The sequence below is a fragment of the Panthera pardus genome, unplaced genomic scaffold, assembly GCF_024362965.1.
Source record: "Panthera pardus isolate Hobbes unplaced genomic scaffold, ASM2436296v1 HiC_scaffold_13, whole genome shotgun sequence".
Lineage (NCBI taxonomy): Eukaryota > Metazoa > Chordata > Mammalia > Carnivora > Felidae > Panthera > Panthera pardus.
Genome location: NW_026526688.1, coordinates 64,777,229 through 64,795,417, shown reverse-complemented (window position 1 = coordinate 64,795,417; position 18,189 = coordinate 64,777,229). Strand labels below are relative to the sequence as shown.

The window sequence follows — 18,189 nt, the reverse complement described above, 5'->3', positions numbered from 1 at the left end:
GACCACAGGAAAACAGGAATTTATCCAAGAAGACAGAACTCATCTTTCTCCAGTGACTTCAGTTCTCATGATAAGTGACCCATTTGATCTTTGGTTTACCTATTGTGACCACACATAAGTCAGTCTCACCTGGGAGCTATTTGGGTGACATATGTGAGTCTATCTTGTGGTCACATTGAAGAAAATCCCCCTGTGTTAGAGAAGAAAACTAGATATATCTAAATAAAACCCATAGTTGTTGAAAAGCAACAAGGATGACACAGAAGGAAATCTTCCATTCTGGTCCTTATTTTACACAAATGTGTAATTTTGAGTAAGACGGTTAATAATCTTTGGGTCTCGTGTTTTTTTTCCTTGTAAAATAAAATGGTAGGGGCACCTGGATTGTTTAGTTGGTTGAGCGTCTGACTTCGTCTCAGGTCATGATCTCACAGTTTGTGAGTTCAAGCCCCACATCAGGCTCACTGCTGTCAGCGCAGAGCCCGCTTCAGATCCTCTGTCCCCCTCTCTCTGCCCCTCTTCCCACTCACACTCTCTCTCAAAAAAATAAATAAACATAAAAAAGAATGTTAGGTCTGCTGGTTTCCAATCTTATGTAGAGGCCAAAGGTTTTTCAGTTTCAGGAGCTACCAGAGGTCAAAGGGGAATGAAAAATAGGAAGGATTCTGGGTCTCCCTCTTTTTACTTTTCTCACTGGTCTAATCAGAGTATTTCGGCTTTTACCTCTTTTGCTATTTACTCTTTTATTTAACATTTTAACTAAACTTTTAATTTTGGAATAACTAGAAATTTATGGTTTCCCCTAATGTTCACATCTTATATTACCATGATAACATTTGTCAAAGAAACCAACATTAGCTTCATTAATTTTAACTGAACTCTAGACTTTATTAGGATTTCACCAATTTTCTCACTTTTTCCTTTTAAATTTTTGTTAGATACTGTTCCCTCATGAAAGTTCCAAGGCCATCTTTCAGAGTTCGGCAACTATGGGAGAGATATAAAGCACAATCTCGTACCTGAGGCTTTCTTTCTGATACCATCAGAATGATTTAAAATTCTGAGTTAGGACTATTTTCTCCTTATTTAAGTCGATGCTACAGAAAGCATGGCTCTGCATTGGCATCACCCGGGAGCTTGTTAGGAATGCAAAATCTGAAGCTCCACCTGAGGTCCACTGAATCATCAAAACTTGATTCATATTTTGATAATTATTTCCATAAATTTATAGGAAAAGCTCATTTTAAAGGCTGCATAGAATTTCATTTTATAACAGTCTCCTGCTCTACCCTTCTGCACCCTTCTTTACCATCATCTAGAAGCAATCACTTAAAATATGGGAGGTGATGCTTCTGATATTTACCTCTAGCATTTAATATAAATTACTTCTACTGCTATTAACAACTCACTGATACTACACATCATCTTTTGATCCATTATTTTTTTTTTATTTAAAGAAGTTTTTTTAACATTTATTCATTTTTGAGAGACAGAGACAGAGTGTGAGTGAGGAGGGGCAGAGAGAGAGGGAGACACAGAATCTGTAGCAGGCTCCAGGCTATGAGCTGTCAACACAGAGCCTGACCCGGGGCTTAAACTCACGGACTGCAAGATAATGACCTGAGCCAAAGTCAGATACTTAACTGAGCCACCCAGGCGCCCCTTGATCTGTTATTGTTGTTGATGATTTAATGCTAACTAGAGTCTTCCTCACTCACATCCAGACTCCCAGGGTAACTGAATGGCTATTTTGGTTAAATCAGTATAAGAAATTATATTATAACTATATAAAAGAGTATTCATTAAGAAGTCAAGTATTACTCTAGAGGACTGTTTTTTTTTCAGTGTCATCTGGGGGCCCTTTTAAGGGAGCAGGTGTCAAAACTATTTGCTAATTCTTAAAGATTTGTGAATGGTAAGATGTTCCAGGAGGTACGTGATGTATCACAACAGACTGAACGCAGAAGCACAGATGAGATGTCAGTTGTTTTCTGTTAGGCCAGACATGAAAGAGATCTGCAAAATGAAAACCAACTGAACTCTTCTCATTGAATAGTTTTTGTTTTGGAAAATACAATTTTTCACAGAAATAGACTTAACATGTAAATGTTTCCGGTTAATTTAAAATGATTTAGTAAGTATATGTGCGACCATTTCTCAGTTTCAGTTTCTAATATGGTAAACATTGATAGATACAACCCTCATAAACTAAAGCTCTTTGCTGTCTTCAATAATCTGCAAGAGTGTAAAAGAAGTCTTGAGGCCAGAAAGCCTGAGAATTGCTTCTCTAGAGAAATAATTCACGTTATCAACAAAGTTCTTTGCTTTTTAAAGATAATTCCTTTTTATTTGCTAAGGATGTACCTACCTTATTTTTTATATCCTTCATTGCATCTATCCAAAGCCCTTTAATTTTATTTCTTAAGCAAATCAGATATCCTATCAAATTGATTTTTTTCCAGGGACCTCTAACCTTGAGGCTTCTGTTTTATTCTACATTCTAAGCTGGTCACTGTCATGGTCTCTTTTTCTATTTTTTCTTTTTTCCCCTTCTACTCTCCTCTTCTGCATCCTTCCCTGCGGTGATTGCTTTCAAATGGCATAGAAATGGTTAGTGCACAACCTCTGTCCTGGAAGCTCCTTTGCTCCCCTGCTTTGTTGCTTCCTGTGCTTCTCCAATCCTAAGGTTTTTCCTGTATCCAGTTCCTTATTTTGCTCTAGCATTTCCTTGAAAAGTTCCCTAAGAGGGCATGGGATATAAGTTTTAGAATCCTTGCAGTGCCTGAACATCTTTATTCTATTATGTTTTATAGGTGTACCTGCTGATTACTAAAGTTGTGGATGAATATTTCTTTAGAATATTCAAATTCTTACTGCATCGTCTCTTAAGCATGTGTTGTTGAGAAGACCACCATAATACTGATTACAATGGGATTCACCAGAAGCTCCTTGGAGGCTTCCAGAATTTACCATTTTTTATTTATACTTTGTATTCTGATTTTTTACAGTAGCATACCTTTAGCTAAGTCTTTGTTCATTTGTGTTGGATAATCATACCTTTCGTGTTGCAGAAGCAACCTTGCATTATTTCTTTGATAATTTTCTCTGCCTTCTTCTTTATTTTAAGCATAAGGGAATTTTCTTAATCCAATTCTAGCCTTCTTTTATTAAGCCTTTATAAAAACTGTTTTACTCCTTTTTTTGCCCTTTTATTTTAGTTTCTGAAATACTTGCTCAACTTTCTTTTTCAAGCATTTCACTGAATGTTTTTTATTAGCTACTTGACTTCTAAGGGATTTCCAAAAATCTACTCTTTCATTTTTTCTAAATTGATGGGAGCTTGAAACATAAATATGCAACTTAACCAATTGAGATTTCTTTGTCAAGTTCTGATGCCAATGCTAGAGCAGCTTCCTGAAGAATACTGAAAAACTCATCCTTTCCCTCCCCACTGGAAGTGTTTATTTATTTATTTTTTTAAATGTTTTAACGTTTTATTTATTTTTGAGACAGGGAGAGACAGAGCATGAACAGGGGAGGGTCAGAGAGAGGGAGACACAGAATCTGAAACAGGCTCCAGGCTCTGAGCTGTCAGCACAGAGTCCGACGCGGGGCTCGAACTCACGGACCGTGAGATCATGACCTGAGCCAAAGTGAGTTGCTTAACTGACTGAGCCACCCAGGTGCCCTGTGGAAGTGTTTAAATATCACTTGGGTTGTATGTTACAAGTTTCAAGCCCTGACACCCTCCAATTTCCACAAAAATCTAAATGCTTTATGAAGGAGGTAAATGCTGACCAATGAAGAGCAGGCCTTCTTAATTTGTCATGACTTTGGTTGGGGTGTCTCTGAACTAAACTCAATGGGTAAACTTGGAGCTTAATTTCTGCTACTTCCTCAAAGGGACTCGATCACTGTCTGATTCAGAAATTTGGATGAAGAGATACTCAATGGGAAGACAGAAGATACGGGCACTGAGAAAAGGTGAAGGGATTATTTTTCTTACAGAATAATCCTTATGCTTGGTGCCTTTTGACTTGAATCAGCCCATTAAAGGTGTTAGGAAATACCTTTGTGATGATCAGGCCTTGGATCACAGGCCTTCCTCAAGAGCTGTGTGGCTGAGATAGAAAGACCGAGGATCATGTCAGCCAGCCCCTCTTAGTTGAGGCACCTTAAGGAAGAGATACTTATTTAGGCTGTGGGATCATCTTCCCCAGGTGAGGCACCCAGTTGCACAGGGAATTGTGGTCTAAGGAAAATGTTGGGGGGAGCAGTTTAAGGTTCAGGGCCAGAAGGCTTAGGTGCATCAGGTGCATGGCACTGGAACTCCAGGACTCACAGGACAAGTGTCCACAGCAGCTGTGGGTCAGGGGGCCTTTCCCTCTGTCACTGAAGTGACACGGTTTGGTGCTCTTGGTGACAGTAGTTGCTGTTTTTTACTGCTGTTTCTTCCAGTTGACATCATGATTCTTGAACTAAAGCATTATCATTGGCTCATCAAGATTGAGGGTTGAAGTCATGTACCCAGTCTGTGTACTTGGTCTTTTGGAACACATCTTCCAATACTCTAAACTGTTCCAGGGCAGGCTGTGTGGACCCCAAAAGCAACTTTGGCTTTGCTGACATGAGATCCCTATGTCCTATCCCTATGAATGCCATAGTTCAATCAGCTGGGTCACTCCTGACTCATACTGCAGTGTCTCAGTTTACTCAGTTTCCTCTGACCACATTTAAAGTTATGAATTCTAAATAAAATTGCATTTAAAAAGGAGAGTTCTACTGCTTTAAACAGCTTCAGAAACCAGTTGTAATTGCAAAAAATAATTTTAACGTGGAAATTTTGGGACCACAAAAAATACTCAAAAGTTGAAATTAAAGTCATTTAGGGGCACCTGGGTGGCTCAGTTGGTTAAGCAACGGACTCGGCTCAAGTCATGATCTCGTGGTTCATGAGTTCAAGCCCCGCACAGGGCTTTGTGCTCAGAGCCTGGAGTCTGCTTCGGATTCTGTCCCTCCCCCACTCACACTCTGTCTCTCTCTCAAAAATAAATAAACATAAAAAAAATAAAAAAAATAAATTCATTTAAAATTTACATATACTAATAGTTAACATTTACTCTCATCATATTCCAGATACACTGCTAAGTGCTTTATGTGTATTATCTCATTCAGACCTCCTACCAACCATATGAGGCATATGAGGGGGTACATGTTTCTATTATCTTCATTAAGCACATGAAGAAATACAGGCATGGAGAAATTAAGTAACTTGCTACAATGACCACTATCAAGGACCCAAATCCTGATGGGCTGACTCTAGGGCTCAAGTTCTTGATCATCACATTAGTCAGATGGAGTTAATAAAACTAACTGAATTATGGATTACTTTATATAAGAAGTCTTTAAGAGAAATATTTCAATGAACCTATAAAAATGATTAATTACCATATCAGGTGTTCATATACAAATAACTCTTGTTACACTTAGTACAACCCTTTAGAAGGTAAACACAAAATAAATTTTGTTCAAATATGCCAGGCGAGAATAATTGTTTTAACATTTTGTATGAACTCCTGAAAAGGTTTTAGTATGTTGATATTTTTCCTGTCTCAATTCTGCTTACTTTATTAATTTGCTCAGCAAATTCCCTTTAGAATTTGCAAGCTTAAACTATCCAACTCTTGGATGACTATATATTCAGAACTGCTGGAATACAAATTAATCAAGTGTGCACCTTGAAAGTAATCCAATGTTCAATGAATAGTTCTTTAAAAACGTGCATGCTACTCTCTTGGCCTTAAAGTGAATTCAATCCTAAATATTGATTTCGTAAGACTGGAAAAGTGAACTTGTCACAGTGTTGATAATGGAGAGCTGGGGAAGATATCACTTAGTAGGAAATTACTGTTTACAAAGTACTTTTACTTACATCATTTTATTTCTCAGGATAATCCCGAAAAGTTGGCAAATAAGATATTATTGCCGTCCTTCCATCTTCCATTTTTCTGACACAATGCATTTCAGGTCATGAGACTCAACGAAAGGCACAAAGCAATTTCATTAAGGGTTTGACTCCAACTGTTCTGTACACCCCATCTAGGTTCTTTCCACTGTGCCATGTTATACCCCACTGGGCAATACTTGCAGAGACACATGGGCATTTCTGTCCAGCAGAGATCATCAACTCTTGGTCTGCAGGCTGATTCTGGCCTTCAGATGTGTTTTGCTTTGCCTGAATAGTTTTTAAGTTTGAATTAGTTACGGTTATTTTTTTTTAAATTGGAAGAGATAAGTTAAATCTAGAATTTTAAGATTCTCCTGACAAAGTAGTTGATTTGACAACAGTCAACTAGAGATGAGTAGCTACTACTCTGTTTAGAGTAGGCACATCTATTCCGTAATGCCACTGTCACCACTTCTCCTTATCATATTCCCTGGACTGCATTATTTTCCATTTATCACCATAAAATCAGACTGCTTCATTCATTTATATAACCTGTTTCCTGATATAAAGTAAATTATCTGTGGGACTGAGCAGCATTCCACAGACATTGTTGGTAAGTTTTCTCAGTCAATGTGGACAGGATTGTCTTTGTGCATCTTCTTAGCTCTGGTTCCTGACAGTCATTTGGCAATCTTTTCATCTTAATTTTCTTTATTAAATTGTTTCCCTGATGGACAGGGAGACAGTTGTGAAATTAAGGATTTTTTCACCTAGAAATCCCCATAAATTTTCTTTCAGTTATAATTTAGTAGTTGGAATTATATTAACCCTATCTAGAGTTACTAAAATTGTTTCCCAAACCCTTTTTAGGTCTATTTCAAAATATTATAACTAACTCATTTTCAAACTCCCTGCCTTCATTCCTACCCGACAAGAATGTATGTCCTCTAAGATCAGAAAATTTTTCCTGTTCATCACTATAATCTTATGACTGGTAATCTTATAGTAGGTACTCAGTAAATACATGGTGACTGAGTGAATGAAATGGGAGTACTGAATCATAATGGACATTACTGGAAGCTCTCAGTGTGGTCCTTCAGATACAGTTGGCTCTGGGGGTGGTCTTATATAGGAGGAGTCCAATGGGAGTTTATCAGTGCTTAAGATATAAGTAATTTCCTAGATACTAAAAAGATCCAGCTCAAAAATTTGTTAGTTTTCTTCATTGACAAAAATACTCCATTGAAATATCAACTTTTATATTAAGCTAGCTCTGTATTTACAGAAACTCTAAGTTTCAAGAAAATATAATTATCTTTCATAGACTCACTAAACTAATTTGCTTAGACCTTCAATCTACTCTGGTTTTCTTTACTGTGCCAGGGAGAAAATGGCTTTCAGCCCAGCCTGCCTCTTTTCTTAGGGTCAGAAATCTTCTATGTATGTCTCAGGGCTGCAGAACAGCTTGCTGTCCAGAACTACTTTAATTTACTTTAGCCTTTAAACACCTGCTTACAACTCATGAGAAAAAATGAAGTGTGGCCTGGACCCTTATATCTAGCTAGCTTCTACTTACCTCTCAGGATGCCTCCTCATCCTCAATTGGCCTCAAACTCTCCTTTCCTCTCTTTGCTTCTTTCCTCCTTTTTCTCTTCTCCCTTTCTTCTCTCCTGTCTTCCTGTAGACATGTTTTTAATGGTTTTCTTTTGTTTGTTTGTTTGTTTGTTTGTTTTAACGTTTATTTATTTTGAGAGAAAGAGAGGGAGAGACAGAGATCATGAGTTGGGAAGGGGCTGAGAAAGAGGGTGAGAGAAAATCCCAAGCAAGCTCCGCATTGTCAGGACAGAGGCCGATGTGGAGCTCCATCCCACAAGCAGTTCACGACCTGAGCTGATACCAGGAGTCAGACGCTCAACCGACTGAGCCACCCAGGTGCCCCATAATGGTTGTCTTTTCTTCAATATACAGTATATCTTATTTTTCTCACCATGATTTGCTTCAAAGGTAATAAGAAAGATTAAGAAAGCACATATATTACTTCTTTTAGGACCTGGACCTTGGACTTCTTTGTTACTCAGCACCCTGTCCTAAGGAACTGTTAAGAGTAGGCAGTTAGTTGCAACTGTTAGGCTTTAAAGGGACTGGAGGCCGGCAAACAGGTAGTCATGGCCAGCTATGGGGCAAGTTAGAGATCTGCCCTGGCAGCATTCCAAAAACAAAGCCTCAAGAAGCCAGATCAAGCCAGACAGGCTCAAGACAAAGAAGGCCCTCTAACCAAGTACCAAGTAAGGGAGAAAAGGCACGAAACCCTGCCCCCAAGATATCCCTTCCCCAAGTAATATATTTTCCACACCCTAGTTAACATCTGTTAAAAGACAGAGACCCTAACCCCGAGAGCAGCTATCCTTGAGCTCGCCCACTCTCACATTTCAAGAGTGTACTCTCCCTTTAATAAACTTTCCTACTTGCACCACTCAACTGTTGTTTCTCATCTCTCCTTGGATTCTTTATGGTGATGAGACCAAGAGCCTCTGGTGATATCATGGGATGGACTGGTGGAGGCCTCAGGGCCCAGAGTCTCCCCGGTCCACCAAGGAACACAACCTAAGCTACTGTGGATGTGAAGAATTCTCTCTATACCAGTTTTTCCTTTCCTTCTGAACATTTAAAATTCACTTGAATATAAAATTTCTTTGTTTTATTTCCTTTTAAATAAGTGGATTCCTCACTTTCTTTTTATGAAATCACAGAATTTTAAGTTGGAAGGAAATTAAAAGATCATCTCATTCAGTCCTTGTTTTACAGATGGAGAAACTGAGGCACAGCTCAGCATGATTAAGCTTCCGAACCAGAATTAAAATCTGACATCCTGACTCTTAACCCAGCACAGTGTTTTTTTGTTTTGTTTTGTTTCGTTTTTTTTTTTTTTTTTTTACTGTTTGAATTGTTTCTTCTTTTTAACTTAGCTACTTTCCTTATATGTCAGTGAAAAGAGAATTTAAAAATATTTATCATTCTTGGTGTTTAGGATTCTCTGTGTTAGGGTTCTCTCTCTCTTTTTCTTCCCATCCTGTTTCCATGTGGAAGGGCTTCTGTTAGAATAACATAGCTCGTCTCTATCTGTCCATCACTCACTTCTCTACCAGAGGAAATGGGGGACAAAAACTGGGTATGGACTTCTGCCTCCTGTTCTGCTTTCCCCACCTTTTATAACATTCCATGCTATACATTTCACAAGGGCAGGTTCTGCTACACCTGTGGCCGAGTGGGTAAATTCACCTAATTTGGGGCAAAACGTTCATATGAAAGATAATAGCACTGGTATGGTGAGGCAGTGGGTGGTATGTCTCTGTGGGAAACAAAAGGAGAGCAGCTACTTGATGGTAGAGAAAAATAGAAAATTGGATGGGAGCTGGTTTGTGAGAGATTAGGTCTCTTTGGAGTGAAATCTTTCAGACATCTGTATTATTAAAAAGTTGATAATAGCATACAAGCATGTTGATGCACAGACAATAGGGCTAGACACTATCATTCCAGAGAGATGTCAAAGTCTTCCTCATTTCTCTCTTGTCAATGCAATAGAAAAGCAATTTGATTTGGTCTACAATATTTGCTTTTGAAAAAAAAAATGTTGATTTCCTCGGGCCTTAATTTTAAAAATTCACTCAAAAATTTACAAAGAAATTTTTCTTAGATTTTATGCCAAGATTTGAGAAACTGGATAAATGAATTAAGAAATAATTCCAGCTGAGAGAGAAAAGTCTTTAGCTGGAGGAAAATTTAAATATGAAAGTAATTTGAAACTCAGTTGTTATAGCATCTTAAGAAAAATGAAAATGAAACACAAATATAACTTCTTTCTCATTAAAAAAACCTCAATCATAAGATGATGCTTTGGGGAAATCTTTATTTGTAAATCTGTGTGTATATGTGTGTGTGTGTGTGTGCACATAGATGTACATATGCTCCTGCACATTCTAATTTGATGCTTTTATGCTTTCCATATGGATCATTGTAATATTGATTCCCTCATTTCAAACATAGTTTATGTTTCAAATATCAAAAAAACAAAGTAGATAAAAGAAGTTCTATTTTGTGGGCCCTCTGTCCTGGTCAAAATAAAACTGTATTTTCACAAAGATGGAACTGTATCCTGTTAAAGACTTCAAGAGCAAATCTAGTCAGGTTAAGTATTTCTTTTCATATCTCGAATAGTAACACAAGGTGACATCTTAGCAAGGAAGTGAGGTTATGTTCTTCAAGCAATAATTTTCAAAGAAAGAAACAGAACTGAAGTCATATATAATTGTATCTACTAATAAGGAAGTAGGGAAGAGAAATGTTCCAGCCAACGATGATTATTCAAGAATTGTTTAAGTCTCCTTTGTGACAACCTCTTGTCAAATCCTGTTTCTATATCCAAATTCTCTTTCCCCAGTGTCCTGGATATCCAATTGCTAAGTAATATCTTCTTGACTTGCCTATGTTATGTGAAGTTTGGGCAACAAGAGGAAAGTCATTTTTTAATGTATTTATAGTTACTGTTATTACTGTTAAAAAAGAAATCCTTTTATATGGACAGTCCCGCAAATAAACACCAAACATATGATGGCTTGCTCTCTTTGAATTACCTTCACCATTCCCTCTGGAGTTACAGAAAGTTCTTGATTCCCCCACACCACCATCCCATTGACTACCATGCTTTTCAAATTTATTACAAAATATTGTAAGTAATTCATCTTTTTCCATCCTTCCTGCAGTGGGCTGTATGCTCTTGGACAGCAGTTTTTTTTCTCTATTTGGTTCGCTATTGAACACAACTACCGTGGTAGATTTTACAGTGAGTTGAGTGAATAAGTGAACTGGGCATGACTGGAGCTTTCTCAGAGCAATCATTCAGAACACAGTCTGATACTGGTTGGAGTTCACATCTGCCTAGAGGGAGGACTGTTTATGGATGGAAGCTTCACAAACGAATATGTTCTTCTGCTGCCCACAGAAGAATATTTCTATTTTGAACAAACTATTCTGTGATGCTGACCCCAGCTGCCTAGTCTTCTTGTTCTTGAAATTTTAAAGACGAATTCAATTGTCGGAATTCTCTCAAAAGACAAAAGGATGAGGCCCTATAATAAATCCCAAGTATCTATTAGAAAAAAGCATGAGACACTTATATTTTCCATCTTATTTGACATAAGACATGTTGGCATTGCTATCTACTCATATTTAATATTATTTTAATTAAAATGTCAGTTGTAGTTCTGAGGGGCGCCTGAGTGGCTCAGTTAAGCTAAGCGTCTGACTTTGGTGCGTTTTGTGAGTTCGAGCACCGCCCCGCCCCCCCCCCCCCCCCCCCCCCCCCCCCCCCCCGGTTGGGCTCTGTGCTGACAGCTCAGAGCCTGAAGTCTGCTTTGGGTTCTGTGTCTCCCTCTCTCTCTGCCCCTCCCTTGCTCACACTGTGTCTCTGTCTCTCTCAAAAATAAACATTAAAAAATTAAGAAATATATATATCAATTGTAGTTCTGAGGGCATTGTAGAGGCTGCTTTTAGGCAACAGTCTTGAGCAACAGAAACTTAAGCAAGGGAAAAGGGCCCACAGTGACCGCAGAGGTGACGCAAACAGGCTCATTAAGCAACCCACCTTGAAACCGTCATAGACTCTAACTAACCAGTTACAACCAGGCATGGTTCCTGAGACTTCCAGAAAAGAGAGAATTCCCTGTGTCTCCATACTCCCTTACTCAGCCCTGTAACTGTGGCTCCTCCTCACTCCCTCAATGCAGACAGTCTCTCTTTTGCTGTCCTGCCCACTGCTCCTTCCTAGTGATTCAATAAACTCCTATGTCTTGTTCTGCCTCAGGTGAATCCCCTCCCCCCGCCCCACCATGCCACCGTCCCCATTCAGTCCGGACGCCCCACAGACATGAACGTGTTAAGGCAATAAAACAAACATAAAAAAACTAAAGCAAAACGAAACGATTTTAGTAGAAAAGATAATGCTCCAACTGAGTTGAAATGCTTCTCTTTTAATGATCTTTTTGTTATTTTGTGGTTTACCTGTCCTTTCCCTTCCCAGGGCTATCAGCTAAGGAGACTGTTGGGGTTCTCCTTCTCACCAAAAGAAGCCGTGAGAAGTAAGGGGACCTGTTGGTGGCAGACAACACCACCACTGGATAGAGAAATTTGCTGTGAAGAGCTTACGTGGCTCATTTGGAAAGTGTTATGTTGAAAACAAAATAATTTTTTGAGTGTTCTAAATCACTGCACTTAGGGCTCCTATAATAATGGAACTGAAACACAGCAAGATGACAGGGCTAGTACGCATTGCAGATGATGAGTATGGATAATTTTTGCAAGTACAAAGAAAGTTTCATCTAGCCTCATACTAGGGCAGAGATTTTCATTGCCTCCAAGCTTATACATTTCTGAAGAAATTAAACAGCAAACCTACTCCCCAGAACTGGGCTCTGATTATAAGGAAACCTCCTGGAAACATCAAAACATTTGATGGGGCGCCCAAGTGGTTCAGTCTGTTAAGCATCCGACTTCGGCTCAGGTCATGATCTCACAGTTCATGGGTTCAAGTCCCATATCGGGCTCTGTGCTGACAGCTCAGAGCCTGGAGCCTGCTTCTGATTCTGTCTCTGACTCTCTGCCCCTCCCTCATTCATGCTCTGTCTCTCTCTTTCTCAAATATAAATAAACATTAAAAAATATATTTTCTGAGGGCTTTTTTTTTATCATATAATTCCAAGTAAAACTGAGAAGTAAGAAGGATGCCAAAGAGGGGTCCAAGAATCCTGGAATGATGCCAAAATGTTCATACCCACTAAAACTCTTGCCAGTGATCAAAAGAGAATCTTGCAGAAGTTCATCTAGAACCGGGCCTTTTATAGACCTAATTTTATAACTCTTGATTATTGCTGTTGTTGTTTAAAGCAGAAGAGCAGTAGCTATGTAAAATCGTGAACAAGGGCTACTGAAGGAACGGAGACATAACAGCAGATTCTGTGAGGAGGAAGAATGAAAACAACAAAACAGATAAAAGGTGAAGGGGAGCAGATTTTGCCACCCTAAAATATGCTTCTTTGACATAGTGATTATTTTAAACTGGTTATTTTTAAAACACAGCAGACAGAAAAGCTCTAAAAATCCAGCAGAAGTTACCCTTTTGTAAGAAGCATTTACATTTATAAGGAAAATCTCCACTGGTAAGGATAGATCTCTTACTGTACTAGAAGAGCCAATTTCTAGAACTCTTACCAATGAAGAAGGCAACAACTTAAAGCTACTTAACAACCTTACCCTTGTTTACTATGTTTTCCCTGGTAACCTCCCATAACTGGTGTCCTCTTTATCCCAAACATCTCTTCTGTCTTTAGCTGAAGATGGTATTTAAGGTGATGGCTTTGGTCATTTCAGTGTTACTTGGTTTTCCTGGGTATCTCCCATGTAGACATATTATTAAACTTTTGTTTGTTTTTGTACCTTTAATCAGTCTTTTTTTTTTTTTAATTTTTGTTTATTTTTGAGAGAGTGCAAGCGGGAGGAGAGGGCAGAGGGAGAGAGGGAGAGAGGGAGAGAGGGAGGGAGAGAGAGAGAGAGAGAGAGAGAATCCAAATAGGCTCCATGCTATCAGTGCAGAACCCCATGTGGGGCTTGAACCCATGAGATCAAGACCTGAGCCAAAACCAAGAGTGGGATGCTTAACCGCCTGAGCCACCCAGGTGCCCCTGGTAATCAGTCTTATATTGATTTAATTATCAGACCAGCCAAAGGACCTAAAAAGGAAGAAGGGAAAACTTTTCTTCCCCTACAAAGGGCGTTCAAAACACAGCACGCTGGCAAGTGCAGAATAAAGATGTAAAAATTAATAACAGAAATCTTGTTTAAAATGAAGACAGGAGGGGTGCCTGGGTGGCTCAGTCAGTTAAGCCTCTGACTTTGGCTCAGGTCAGGTAGGATCTCCCAGTTCCAGAGTTCAAGTCCCCCATCGGGCTCTGTGCTGACAGCTCAGAGCCTGGAGCCTGCTTCAGAATCTGTGTCTCCCTCTCTCTCTGCCCCTACCCCACTCACACACACTCTCTCTCTCTCTCTCTCAAAAAAATGAATAAAACTTAAAAAAAAATTAAAACGAAAATAAAATGAAGTCAGAAGACCAGAAGGGGGTCTTCTACTACAGTCATCAACAGGAAGAAAGGAACCTTGGAAGTGATACCACTTAAGCTACACTTTGCTACCTCAGCAGGAGGAAAAAAGGTGTTTCTCTGCTCTCCCCCCCCCCCCAAGCTCAGCCAATGAAAGACAGCCACAAATCAGCTAATGAAAAGCCGTTATACTTTGCACTCCAAGTTTACTACAATGGACTCTTTTCTTTATAACCCCTCACAACTTCCCTTGTTGTTCTATAAAAGAGCATTCCTCTCCTTGTTCTCTGCACTTGCCTATAGTTTTGCTGTAGTTTGCTTGACCTAAACTGTAATTCTCTGCTATTCCTGAATAAACTCATTTTTGCCGGTAAAATAACTGACAGTGTTATTTTTAAAATTAACAAAGATAACAGCTTTCTATGTGTTTCAATCTAGTGAGCCAGTTAATGATTTTCAACCTGTAAAATAAGTGATGTATACATGATGACGTAACTAAGTATTACGAAAATACCTTGGGTAAAAACATCCATGTTTAAGAAGAGAGATTTTAGAAAAAAAATTATTTTAGAAAGGTTTATTTGGGAAGATTTCCCTTAAAGATGGTCTAAGTAAAAACTGAAGTTTTGATTCTTCAAGAGAGAGTCTATCAGCCACTTATGGGAGTGTGGTACAGTACAATGAACAAAGCTCTAGAATCACGGAGCTCTGGCATGTGTGAGATATATATATATATATATATCTATATATATATATCACAATATATATATATTTTTTTAATTTACATCCAAATTAGTTAGTATATATACTATATATATATATAGTATATATACAATATATATAGTATATATACAATATATATATATTTTAATTTACATCCAAATTAGTTAGCATATAGTGCAATGATGATTTACCCATTTAGCCCATCCCCCCTCCCACACCCCCTCCAGTAACCCTCTGTTTGTTCTCCATATTTAAGTCTCTTATGTTTTGTCCCCCTCTCTGTTTTTATATTATTTTTGCTTCTCTTCCCTTGTGTTCATCTGTTCTGTGTCTTCAAGTCCTCATATGAGTGAAGTCATATGATATTTGTCTTTCTCTGCCTGGCTAATTTCGCTTAGCATAATACCCTTCAGTTCCATCCATGTAGTTGCAAATGGCAAGATTTCATTCTTTTTGACTGGCATGTAAGTGTCTGATGTGTCTCATTTTCCTTATCTAAAATAGGCTTCATGTGCCTACAGAAATAGAGTTGTAATGAAGATTAAGTTAGTTGGTATCTTCTAAATATTTGGTACACAGTAGAAATTCAGTATGTGCCGGTTGTATTAATGACATTGCAAATTCTCCATCATGGTAAGTAAATGAAGCGTTCTGAATTTTCTTATGTATGACTAGGCAATATTATTCAATAGGGTACTAGAAGACCCTGGCTAGGCATATGACCACATTCTCTGTTGTTTCCAATTTTAAGACTATGAACTGTGAGACCTCGAGATTAGTAAAGAATTATAACCTTTGGGCAGTTGGCCTGCTATGGTAACTTGCATTGGCTCTTCTGAAAGCCAGATGTCACATCAAATTAAGGAAGAGAAGGAATTAACATAGCATTTGCATTTGTCCAATACAGTTCTTTTTTTTTTTTAAGTAGATATTTCAACTAAAGCATTGGAAGTCATTATGGTGGAAATGTAGAAATACCAAAATGATCATTCCTTTTTATTTGGCGTAATAAATTCACACAGAACTTATATTTTATGAACTTCCCAATATTCAACTGTTTTTGATCTACAAAAATGACAAGTGCATATGGTTCAATCTAATCATTGCTAAATCAAAGGTAATTGATTCCCTGGTTAATTTAAGTGAAAAAATGAGACAAGCAATAGAAGGATGCATAGAATTGAATATTACATATTCAAATATTAGATATTTGTCAAATAGCATGCATATGAAAAACTATATAAAGAAATAATTCAGGGGAGAATATAAAGCTGTCAGTGGCATTTGCTGGCCTCATAAGCTTAGCTTCATATCCAGCAACTGGTCTTTCCAATTCAGACTCAAATCTGAACCTCATGCAACTCTTCAGCTTCAGAATAGGAGAAGATTTTAGGCTTCCTAACTGATATGGTATGCATTTCCAAATTGCAATGCTTTGTATATTTTTATCCTTTTGACTTTTCTGGGCTCTGAGAATTACTGCTGACCCCGGGTAACCAGTAGAATAATGGGACTTTTATTGAGTGTTATAAAAGTAGGTGAGCTACTGACTTAAAGATGATGAAAATTGCTTTTTCTCACATAAGCCCTTGACTTTATTTAGATTTCAAAGATTTTTTTTTCTGGAGACATTAGGATACCTTGATGAATTTACTAACTGAAGATTTTGGTGTAGCAATAGTAGCAATTAATGAAGTAAGGTTTTACTGATCCCTTTCAAGACTATTAAGCCCCAAGGTTCGTCAGACTATGAAGATTTGCACCTTTCTACTTTAAGAAGCCATTTTATTTAAATAGAATCTCCTGCCTGTATTGGCTAATGGTAGAAATTCAGAATAATTAGCTAAATTAATTGTTTCATGTGGCTGGTCTTTAGAACGTTATAAACTGTAATGGAATTACTGAGTTGAGAGCAATTAATGGAATGTACTTCATATATATCCTAACCAAATGCTATACCTGTCATTTGTAATGACCAATTAAAAACTATCAAAAGAAAACTGTTGATGAATCTTAGTGCCATCAAAATAAGCCATCTAAAACAGTTTACACATGCCTTATATCTGTATAGTTCATATCACTTCAGAATCTGAAGTTGTTTTGGATACTGTCATTTAAGTATTATGCTAATGCTCCATACTTTTAAAGAAGAAAGTAAAAGTTTGGAATACTTCTAGGTTTTTAAAACCTATAAATCATAGAAACAGGGACAGAATGTATGTTTCTCATATCTAGGGCTCATGTCAGATCAGGAGTTGAAAATTCAGATCCTAACACTAGAGCCACAGAGGCATTCAGATGAGTGGGAATGAGGGTGGGGCCTGGGCGGCTCAGTCGGTGAAGCTTCAGACTTTGGCTCAGGTCAGGATCTCATGGTTCATGGGTTCCAGCCCTTTATCAGGCTCTGTGCTGACAGCTTGGAGCCTGGAGCCTGCTTCAGATTCTATGTCTCCCTCTCTCCCTGCCTTTCCCTTGCTTGCATTCTGTTTCCCTTTCAAAAAATAAATAAACATTAAAAAATTAAAAAAAAAGATAAGTGGGGATGGCACAAGGTGTCAGGAGCAGAGAGGGAGGGACAGTGAGAAATGCAGAGAACTTGAATGCAAATAGCCTTTTAAAGGCACTAAACACCATTTAGCTCCACTTAGCTACCCCTTAGATGTTGCCCTATGGAAATGTGGTTCCAGTAAAGCTAGATACTGTAGGTTTTCAAACAAATACAAATATGTGGAATTTTACATGAAATAATCACACATCTAAATGTTGATAACTAATTCAAATTTTAAGGCCCGTGGATCAAATAAAACACATCTGTGGGCTGTCAGGAAGCAACTTCTGGATTAGATTCTAACATCCTCTATACATATACACATGCTATTAAAACTGGCGGATGTTGAGATGCTGTCCTTCATTAATATTTATGACAAAGGAAATGTTTTTAAAAAGAAAGTAGGGTATTTCATGAATTGACAGCTAGTAGGTGCCCACTAGGTTGCTACACATATTCATTATTAAGAAGATTAAAAAAGACAGATGTATTCACTGCCATTCTCTGGTTTATAAATAGTTTAGTTGAGAAGAAAGGGATTTCGTGATAAGGTTGTAAATTATTGGGAATGGTATACTAAGAAAGGATCAAAGTTGTATATAAGGGATGATTCCACAAAATCTGAAGGCAGAAGACTTTTCAAGTTCCATACAGCATCGTGTAATGTTTATTACACAAAAATAGGGGAGGGATAGATAGTATGGAGAAGGGAAAATCTGAATTTTTTTTATCCTAGATTGTTGCTCTTGAAATGAAATATTACACTTGACAAAGTTGAAATGAAAATTTTATATGGATGCAAGTTGAAAAAAGAAACCCATGGA

At 38.0% G+C, this 18,189-nt stretch overlaps 2 protein-coding genes across 15 annotated transcripts in view; one reads left to right on the top strand and one right to left on the bottom strand.

Moving 5' to 3' along the window:
- Window positions 1–14,043, top strand: part of TMA16 (translation machinery associated 16 homolog) — an 84,742-nt gene extending 70,699 nt beyond the window's left edge. The window contains exon 8 of one of the 2 annotated variants that reach the window (XM_053901158.1): window positions 12,024–14,043. The gene's annotated coding sequence lies outside the window, so the exon portion shown is untranslated. Of the gene's footprint in view, window positions 1–2,813; window positions 4,775–12,023 lie in introns of those variants that run through there. The other variant, XM_019441089.2, reaches the window with a different exon arrangement.
- The window catches only part of MARCHF1 (membrane associated ring-CH-type finger 1), an 876,270-nt gene that overhangs the window by 34,516 nt on the left and 823,565 nt on the right, over window positions 1–18,189 (bottom strand). The window lies entirely within an intron of this gene.